The following is a 10661-nucleotide window of genomic DNA, read 5'->3' on the forward strand; positions in this document are numbered from 1 at the left end:
ATCTGTCAATGTATACTTAGGTTGCTTCCATGCCCTGGCTATTGTAAATAGAGCTGCAATAAACATTGTGGTACATGACTCTTTTTGAATTATGCTTTTCTCAGGGTATATGCCCAGCAGTGGGATTGCTGGGTCGTATGGTACTTCTATTTTTAGTTTTTTAAGGAACCTCCATACTGTTCTCCATAGTGACTGTATCAATTTACATTCCCACTAACAGTGCAAGAGGGTTCCCTTTTCTCCACACCCTCTCCAGGATTTATTGTTTGTAGATTTTGTGGTGATGGCCATTCTGACTGGTGTGAGGTGATACCTCATTGTAGTTTTGATTTGCATTTCTCTAATGATTAGTGATGTTGAGCATCCTTTCATGTGTTTGTTGGCAATCTGTATATCTTCTTTGGAGAAATGTCTATTTAGGTCTTCTGCCCATTTTTGGATTGGGTTGTTTGTTTTTTTGATATTCAGCTGCAAGAGCTGCTTATAAATTTTGGAGATTAATCCTTCGTCAGTGCATCATTTGCAAATATTTTCTCCGATTCTGAGGGTTGTCTTTTTGTCTTGTTTATGGTTTCCTTTTCTGTGCAAAAGCTTTTAAGTTTCATAAGGTCCCTTTTGTTTATTTTTGTTTTTATTTCCATTTCTCTAGGAGGTGGGTCAAAAAGGATCTTGCTGTGATTTATGTCATAGAGGGTTCTGCCTATATTTTCCTCTAAGAGTTTGATAGTTTCTGGCCTTACATTTAGGTCTTTAATCCATTTTGAGTTTATTTTTGTGTATGGTGTAAGGGAATGGTCTAATTTCATTCTTTTACATGTCCCTGTCCAGTTTTCCCAGCACCATTTATTGAAGAGGCTGTCTTTTCTCCATTGTATATTCTTGACTCCTTTATCAAAAACAAGGTGACCATATGTGCGTGGGTTTATTTCTGGGCTTTCTATACTGTTCCATTGATCTATATTTCTGTTTTTGTGCTAGTACCATACTATCTTGATTACTGTAACTTTGTAGTATAGTCTGAAGTCAGGGAGTCTGATTCCTCCAGCTCCGTTTTTCTGTCTCAAGATTGCTTTGGCTATTCATATCTTTTGTGTTTCCTTACAAATTGTGAAATTTTTTGTTCTAGTTCTGTGAAAAATTCCATTGGTAGTTTGATAGGTATTGCACTGAATATGTAGATTGCTTTGGGTAGTCATTTTCACAATGTTGATTCTTCCCATCCAAGAACATGGTATATCTCTCCATCTGTTTGTATCATCTTTAATTTCTTTCATCAGTCTTATAGTTTTCTGCATATAGGTCTTTTGTCTCCTTAGGTAGGTTTTTTCCTTGGTATTTTTTTTTAACATCTTTATTAGAGTATAATTGCTTTACAAATGGTGTGTCAGTTTCTGCTTTATAACAAAGTGAATCAGTTATACATATACATATGTCCCCATATCTCTTCCCTCTTGCATCTCCATCCCTCCCACCCTCCCTATCCCATTCCTCTAGGTGGTTACAAAGCACCGGGCTGATCTCCCTGTGCTATGCGGCTGCTTCCCACTAGGTAGTGTATATATGTCCATGCCTCTCTTTCGCTTTGTCACAGCTTACCCTTCCCCCTCCCCATATCCTCAAGTCCACTCTCAAGTAGGTCTGTGTCTTTATTCCCGTTTTACCCCTAGGTTCTTCATGACATTTTTTTTTAATTCCATATATATGTGTTAGCATACGGTATTTGTCTTTCTCTTTCTGACTTACTTCACTCTGTATGACAGACTCTAGGTCTATCCACCTCATCACAAATAGCTCAGTTTCGTTTCTTTTTATGGCTGAGTAATATTCCATTGTATATATGTGCCACATCTTCTTTATCCATTCATCCGATGATGGACACTTAGGTTGCTTCCATCTCTTGGCTATTATAAATAGAGCTGCAGTGAACATTTTGGTACATGAGTCTTTTTGAATTATGGTTTTCTCAGGGTATATGCACAGTAGTGGGATTGCTGGGTCATATGGTAGTTCTATTTGTAGTTTTTTAAGGAACCTCCATACTGTTCTCCATAGTGGCTGTGCCAATTCACATTCCCACCAGCAGTGCAAGAGTGTTCCCTTTTTTCCACACCCTCTCCAGCAGATCTGCATCTTTATTCCCGTCTTGCCCCTATATTCCTTGGTATTTTATCCTTTTTGTTGCAATGGTAAATGGGAGTGTTTCTTGAATTTCTCTTTCAGATTTTTCATCATTAGTGTATAGGAATGGAAGAGGTTTCTATGAATTAATTTTGTATCCTGTACTTTACCAAATTCATTGATTAGCTCTAGTAGTTTTCTAGTAGCATCTTTAGGATTCTCTATGTATAGTATCATGTCATCTGCATGACAGCTTTACTTCTTTTTTCCCAATTTGGCTTCCTTTTTTATTTCTTTTTCTTCTCTGACTGCTGTGGCTAAAACTTCCAAAACTATGTTGAATAATAGTGGTGAGTGTGGACATCCTTGTCTTGTTCCTGATCTTGGAGGAAATGGTTTCAGTTTTTCACTATTGAGGATGATGTTGGCTGTGGGTTTGTCACATATGGCCTTTATTATGTTTAGGTAAGTTCCCTCTATGCCTACTTTCTGGAGGGTTTTTATCATAAATGGGTGTTGAATTTTGTTGAAAGCTTTTTCTGCATCTGCTGAGATAATCATATGGTTTTTCTCCTTCAATTTGTTAATATGTTTTATCACATTGATTGATTTGCGTATATCAAAGAATCCTTGCATTCCTGGGGTAAACCCCACTTGATCATGGTGTATGATCCTTTTAAGGTGCTGTTGGATTCTGTTTGCTAGTATTTATTTGAGGAGTTTTGCATCTATGTTCATCAGTGATATTGGCCTGTATTTTTCTTTCTTTGTAACATCTTTGTCTAGTTTTGGTATCAGAGTGATGGTGGCCTTGTAGAATGAGTTTGGGAGTGTTCCTCCCTCTGCTGTATTTTGGAAGAGTTTGAGAAGGTTAGGTGTTAGTTCTTCTGTAAATGTTTGATAGAATTCACCTGTGAAGCCATCTGGTCCTGGGCTTTTGTTTGTTGGAAGATTTTTTATCACAGTTTCAATTTCAGTGCTTGTGATTGGTCTGTTTATATTTTCTATTTCTTCCTGGTTCAGTTTCGGAAGCTTGTGCTTTTCTAAGAATTTGTCCATTTCTTCCAGCTTGTGCATTGTATTGCAATATAGTTGCTTGTAGTAATCTCTTATTATCCTTTGTATTTCTGCAGTGTTAATTGTTACTTCTTCTTTTTCATTTCTTTTTTTAACATTTTTAGCCCCTTTCACTAAACACATGAATGAATTAATGTTCCCCCCCCCATTTAAAAAAATTTTATTTTATTCATTTTTCTGGCTGTGTTGGGTCTTCGTTGCTGGGCATGGGTTTTTCTCTAGTTGCGGAGAGCGGGGGCTACTCTTCATTGGGTTGCATGGGTTTCTCGTTGCGGTGGCTTCTCTTGTTGCGGAGCACAGGCTCTAGGTGCACAGGCTTCAGTAGTTGTGGCACGTGGGCTCAGTAGTTGTTGCTCACAGGCTCTAGAGCGCAGGCTCAGTAGTTGTGGCGCACGGGCTTAGTTGCTCCACGGCATGTGGGATCTTCCCGGACCGGGGCTCGAACCCGTGTCCCCTGCATTGGCAGGTGGATTCTTAACCACTGTGCCACCAGGGAAGCCCTCCTTTTTCATTTCTAATTCTATTGATTTGAGTCTTCTCCCTTTTTTTCTTGATGAGTCTGGCTAATGGTTTATCAATTTTGTTTATCTTCTCAAAGAACCAGCTTTTAGTTTTATTGATCTTTGCTATTGTTTTCTTCATTTCTTTTTCATTTATTTCTGATCTCATCTTTATGATTTCTTTCCTTCTGCTAAATTTGGGCTTTTTTATTCTTTCTCTAATTGCTTTAGGTGTAAGTTTAGGTTGTTTATTTGAGATGTTTGTAAGTTTCTTGAGGTAGGGTTGTATTGGTATCAACTTCCCTCTTAGAACTGCTTTTGCTGCATCCCATAGGTTTTGGGTTGTCATGTTTTCATTGTCATTTCTTTCCAGGTATTTTTTGATTTCCTCTTTGATTTCTTCAGTGATCTCTTGGTTATTTAGTAGTGTATTCTTTAGGCTCCATGTATTTGTATTTTTTACAGACATTTTCCTGTAATTGATATCTAGTCTCATAGCGTTGTTGTTGGAAAAGATACTTGATACGATTTCAATTTTCCTAAATATTCCAAGGCCTGATTTGTGACCCAAGATATGATCTATCCTGGAGAATGTTCCATGAGCACTTGAGAAGAAAGTGTATTCTGTTGTTTTTGGATGGAATGTCCTATAAATGTCAATTAAGTCCATCTTGTTTAATGTCTCATTTAAAGCTTGTATTTCCTTATTTATTTTCATTTTGGATGATCTGTCGATTGGTGAAAGTGGGGTGTTAAAGTCCCCTACTATGATTATGTTACCGTCGATTTCCCCTTTTATGGCTCTTAGCGTTTGCCTTATGTATTGAGGTGCTCCTGTGTTGGGTGTGTAAAGATTTACAATTGTTCTATCTTCTTGGATTGATCCCTTGATCATTATGTAGTGTCCTTCTTTGTCTCTTGTAATAATCTTTATTTTAAAGTCTATTTTATCTGATATGAGAATTGCTACTCCAGCTTTCTTTTGATTTCCATTTGCATGGAATATCTTTTTCCATACCCTCACTTTCAGTCTGTATGTGTCCCTAGGTCTGAAGTGGGTCTCTTGTAGACAGCATATGTATGGGTCTTGTTTTTGTATCCATTCAGCCATTCTGTGTCTTTTTTTTGGTTTTTTGTTTTTTTTTTTTTTTTTTTTTTAATTGCGGTACACGGGCCTCCCACCGCTGCGGCCTCTCCCGCTGCGGAGCACAGGCTCCCGACACGCAGGCTCAGCGGCCACGGCTCACAGGCCCAGCCGCTCCGCGGTACGTGGGATCCTCCCGAACCGGGGCACGAACCCGCGTCCTCTGCATCAGCAGGCGGACCCTCAACCACTGCGCCACCAGGGAAGCCCCATTCTGTGTCTTTTGATTGGAGCATTTAATCCATTTACATTTAAGGTAGTTATCAATATGTATGTTCCTCTTACCATTTTCTTAATTGTTTTGGGTTTGTTATTGTAGGTCTTTTCCTTTTCTTGTGTTTCCTGCCTAGAGAAGTTCCTTTAGCATTTGTGACAGCTGGTTTGGTGGTGCTGAATTCTCCGAGCTTTTGCTTGTCTGTAAACGTTTTAATTTCTCCATCGAATCTGAATGAGATCCTTGCTGGATAGAATATGTTGGTTGTAGGTTTTTCCCTTTCATCACTTTAAATATGTCCTGCCACTCCCTCCTGCCTTGCAGAGTTTCTGCTGAAAGGTCAGCTGTTAACCTCATGGGGATTCCCTTGTATGTTATTTGTTGTTTTTCCTTTGCTGCTTTTAATATTTTTTCTTTGTATTTAATTTTTGATAGTTTGATTAATATGTGTCTTGGGATGTTTCTCCTTGGATTTATCCTGTATGCGACTCTGCGCTTCCTGGACTTGATTGACTATTTCTTTTCCCATATTAGGGAAGTTTTCAACTATTATCTGTTCAAATATTTTCTCAGTCCCTTTCTTTTTCTCTTCTTCTGGGACGCCTATAATTCGAATGTTGGTGCATTTAATGTTATCCCAGAGGCCTCTGTCATTCTTTTTTCTTTATTCTGCTCTGCGGTAGTTATTTTCACTATTTTATCTTCCAGGTCACTATCCGTTCTTCTGCCTCTGTTATTTTGCTATTGATTCCTTCTAGAGAATTTTTAATTTCATTTATTGTGTTGTTCATCATTGTTTGTTTGCTCTTTAGTTCTTCTAGGTCCTTGTTAAATGTTTCTTGTATTTTCTCCATTCTATTTCCACAATTTTGGATCATCTTTACTATCATTACTCTGAATTCTTTTTCAGGTAGACTGCCTATTTCCTCTTCATTTGTTTGGTTGGGTGGGTTTTTTACCTTGCTCCTTCTTCTGTTGTGTGTTTCTCTGTCTTCTCATTTTACTTAACTTACTGTGTTTGGAGTCTCCTTTTCACAGGCTGCAGGTTCGTAGTTCCCATTGTTTCTGGTGTCTGCCCCCAGTGGCTGAGGTTGGTTCAGTGGATTGTGTAAGCTTCCAGGTGGAGGGGACTGCTGCCTGTGTTCTCGTGGATGAGGCTGGATCTTGTCTTTCTGGTGGGCAGGACTGCGTCCGGTGGTGTGTTTTGGGGTGTCTGTGACCTTATTATGATTTTAAGCAGCCTCTCTGCTAATGGATGGGGTTGTATTCCTTTCTTGCTAGTTGTTTGGTATTGGGTGTCCAGCACTGTAGCTTGCTGGTCATTGAGTGGAGCTGGGTCTTAGCGTTGAGTTGGAGATCTCTGGGAGAGCTTTTGCCATTTGATATTACATGTAGCCTGGTGGACTCTGGTAGACCAATGTCCTGAATTGGGCTCCCCCACTCAGAGGCTCAGGCCTGACACCCTGCCAGAGCATGAAGACCCTGTCTGTCACACAGCTCAGAGGAAAAGGGAGAAAAAAAGAAAAAAAGAAAATAAAATAAAATATAGTTATTAAAATAAAAAGTAAGAAAAATTATTAAAAATAAAAATAACTAAAAAGTAATAAAAGAAAGGAAAGAAGAGAGCATCCTAACCAAAAAATAAATCCACCATGATAACAAGCACTAAAATCTATATTAAAAAACAAACAAACAAAAAAAACGGACAGACAGAACCCCAGGACAAATGGTAAAAGCAAAGCTATACAGACAGAATCACACAAAGAAGCATACACATATACACTCACAAAAAGAGGAGGAAAAAATATCTATCTATCTATATATATATATATAAAAGGAAGAGAGCAACTAAATCAATAATCAAATCTATCACTGATAATAAACTCTAAATACTAAACTAAGATAAACATAAAACCAGAAACAAATTAGATGCAGAAAGCAAACCCCAAGTCTACAGTTGCTTCTAAGGCCCACCGCCTCAATTTTGGGATGATTCGTTGTCTATTCAGGTATTCCACAGATGCAGGGTACGTCAAGTAGATTGTGGAGATTTAATCTGCTGCTCCTGAGGCTGCTGGGCGAGATTTCCCTTTCTCTTCTTTGTTTGCACAGCTCCTGGGGTTCAGCTTTGGATTATAGCACCGCCTCTGCATGTATGTTGCCTGAGGGTGTCTGTTCTTCACTCAGACAGGACGGGGTTAAAGTAGTAGCTGATTTGGGGGCTCTGGCTCACTCAGGCCAGGGGGAGGGAGGGGTACAGAATGCAGATTGAGCCTGCGGTGGCAGTTGCAACAGCCTGAGGTGTGCTGTGTGTTCTCCTGGGAAGTTGTCCCTGGATCACGGGACCCTGGCAGTGGCGGGCTGCATAGGCTCCCAGGAGGGGAGATGTGGATAGTGACTTGTGCTTGCACACAGGCTTCTTGGTGGGTGCAGCAGTAGCCTTAGCATTTCATGCCCATCTCTGGTGTCTGTTCTGATAGCCGTGGCTTGTGCTCATCTCTGGATCTCATTTAGGTAGTGCTCTGAATCTCCTCTCCTCGTGCGCCCCAAAACAATGGTCTCTTGCCTCTTAGGCAGTTCCAGACTTTTTCCCGGACTCCCTCCAAGCTAGCTGTGGCACACTAGCTCCCTTCAGGCTGTGTTCACACAGCCAACCCCAGTCTTCTCCCTGGGATCTGACCTCCGAAGCCCAAGCCTCAGCTCCCAGCCCCTGCCCGCCCTGGTGGGTGAGCAGACAAGCCTCTCGGGCTGGTGAGTGCTGGTCGGTACTGATCCTCTGTGCGGGAATCTCTCTGCTTTGCCCTCCGCATCCCTGTTGCTGCGCTCTCCTCCGTGGCTCCGAAGCTTTCCCCCTCCGCCACCTGCAGTCTCTGCCTGCGAAGGGGCTTCCTAGCATGTGGAAACTTTTCCTCCTTCACAGCTCCCTCCCAAGGTGCAGGTCCCATCCCTATTGTCTCTGTTTTTTCTTTTTTCTTTTGCCCTACCCAGGTACATGGGGAGTTTCTTGCCTTTTGGGAAGCCTCAGGTCTTCTGCTAGCATTCAGTAGGTGTTCTGTAGGAGTTGTTCTACATGTAGATGTTATTTCTGATGTATTTGTGGGGAGGAAGGTGATCTCCATGTCTTACTCCTCTGCCATCTTGAAGGTCTACTCGAAACTGTAAGCTTTTTGAAGGCAGGGACTGTTTCTGTTCAGTAGGAGTCCAAATGTATATTGATCTAAATTCACACTGAAGATACATGTCCTCTTTTCCTAGGAATTCAGAATCCCTTTAGTAAATATTCTAACTTTCTAGGATAGGGATATTAATAGGTTACTGACAGTTATTGGAACACCCTGAATATTTAATGTTAGTATAATACAATCTGTCTTCTACATGTACAAGTTCCTAACCATGACTAAATAACTTAAATGTTACTATTGTTAAGGACCCTTAAGACAACTCTAGTTGAAGAGTTTTGTCATTTCTAGGAACTATTCTTATCAGTCACTTCCAGTACAGAGACCTCAAAGCAATTTACAGAGCCAGTGTCACAAACTACTTAGACAACCAGCCAGTGATATTTGGGTTTACTGGTCTGTTTTTGCCTCTTCCTTCTTCTCTCCTCTCTTTCCTTATCCCATTTTTTTTTCTTTTCCCATCTGTTTCCTAAGGTAATATAAAGTTTGAAATGCTTTTTCCCTACTTTCACTCAAATATTGTTCAGGAGGGACCTTTTCTACTTCACAGTTGTCAAGAACTAGTCTCTGCAGTGTAGATATTTGCAGGTAAAATATTGGAGAACAGAACTGGGGAACAGTGACATTAGAAATGGGAATGTGGAGAGTACTGTAGAGAAGAATGGGTTTGGAATCAGGGGATGTGCATTTGAGGTTCAGTGTCTACCATGTCATTTTAACTTTTCTAAGCTTCAATTTACTTATTTATAAAATGAAGATAACCACCAACCCAACCCAAGTTTACTTCATAGTGTTGTGGAAATCACTATGCAAATAACTTAATAAATATTCTATTTTACACCAATGTCTTTTATAGAATAAGTACACTTAACTCAATAAAACTGGAGCACCTTCAGTGTAAGGAAAAAAAAGACCCTTTAGACTCCAATGGTTACTTTGGCCAGTGGTATAGTTTCTGGGTCTCTACTCTTGAATCACTGCCATGTGAATTGCTCTCACTGGGGACTTCCCTGCTTATGGAAATTCTAATCCGTAGAATTTTGTTGCTGTTACTATTCCCTTCCTTTTCTTCAAATATCTGAAATAGTAGAGTCTTTGGAAATATGTGATTTTGTCTTGAAGACTGTTAGTGATGCAGTACCATAATGATCTCATAAAAATTTTTATACTTTTTCAATGTTGCATACCAGACCTTAAAATTAAGGTCTATTAGTATATTTAGTTTCAGGTAGGTCTGTAGTGGCTGTGTGGCATAGAAAGAGAAATGAAGTAGGAGTTAGGGGAACTGATTTAAAATGTTGGTTCTATCATTGACTATTTATGCTTAGGCAGGACTTCCTTGTTTTCAGTCTTAAAGCAGAGCAATAAATGGGTTTAGACCAGATGATGATGATGATTTTATTTAGCCATTAAAAAAATTTTTATTTACTTACTTTTTGCTGTGTTGGGTCTTTGTTGCTGTGCGCGGGCTTTCTCTAGTTGCGGCAAGTGGGGGTTACTCTTCATTGTGCTGCATGGGCTTCTCATTGCATTGGCTTCTCTTGTTGTGGAGCACAGGCTCTAGGCACAGTGGGCTTCAGTAGTTATGGCACGTGAACTCAGTAGTTGTGGCTCGAGGGCTCTAGAGCACAGGCTCAGTAGTTGTGGCACATGGGCTTAATTGCTCTGTGGCATGTGGGATCTTCTCAGACCAGGGCTTGAACCCGTGTACCCTGCATTGGCAGGAGGATTCTTAACCACTGCGCCACCAGGGAAGCTTGATGATGATGATGATTTTTTAATTAATTAATTTTTGTCTGCATTGGGTCTTCATTGCTGCACGTGGGCTTTCTCTAGTTGCGGCGTGCAGGCTTCTCATTGCAGTGGCTTCTCTTGTTGTGGAGCGCAGGCTCTAGGCGTGCGGACTTCCATAGTTGAGGCACATGGGCTCAGTAGTTGTGGCTCACAGGCTCTGGAGCGCAGGCTCAATAGTTGTGGTGCACAGGCTTTGTTGCTCCGCGGCATGCAGGATCTTCCCAGACCAGGGCTCAAACCCGTGTCCCCTGTGTTGGCAGGTGGATTCTTAATCACTGTGCCACCAGGGAAGTCCCTGGACCAGATGATTGTTAAAAGCCCTTCTAGCTCAAAATCGTTTGATTGCCAGTCCCACACCAGAAAATAAGTTTAGAGGTTAGGTAATATACTACTATTATATAAAATATATAATAAAAATTCATAATTCTAGCTGGCAATCCCTTTATTCCTTCAGGTTGTAAGTACTTATAACTTTATAATAGGAAGTGTAAATGGTATAGAAACAGAAAATCTAAATTAAGTAGCAAAGATACAAGCATTAAAAAGCATTAACCAAAATTTTTTTATGGTAAGTACTACCTTTATTTTAAAAAGTTATACATGCTAGAAAAAAGCATAAATGATGCATGTAAACA

Source organism: Hyperoodon ampullatus (genome assembly GCF_949752795.1).
Source record: "Hyperoodon ampullatus genome assembly, chromosome: 2".
Classification (NCBI taxonomy): Eukaryota; Metazoa; Chordata; class Mammalia; order Artiodactyla; family Ziphiidae; genus Hyperoodon; species Hyperoodon ampullatus.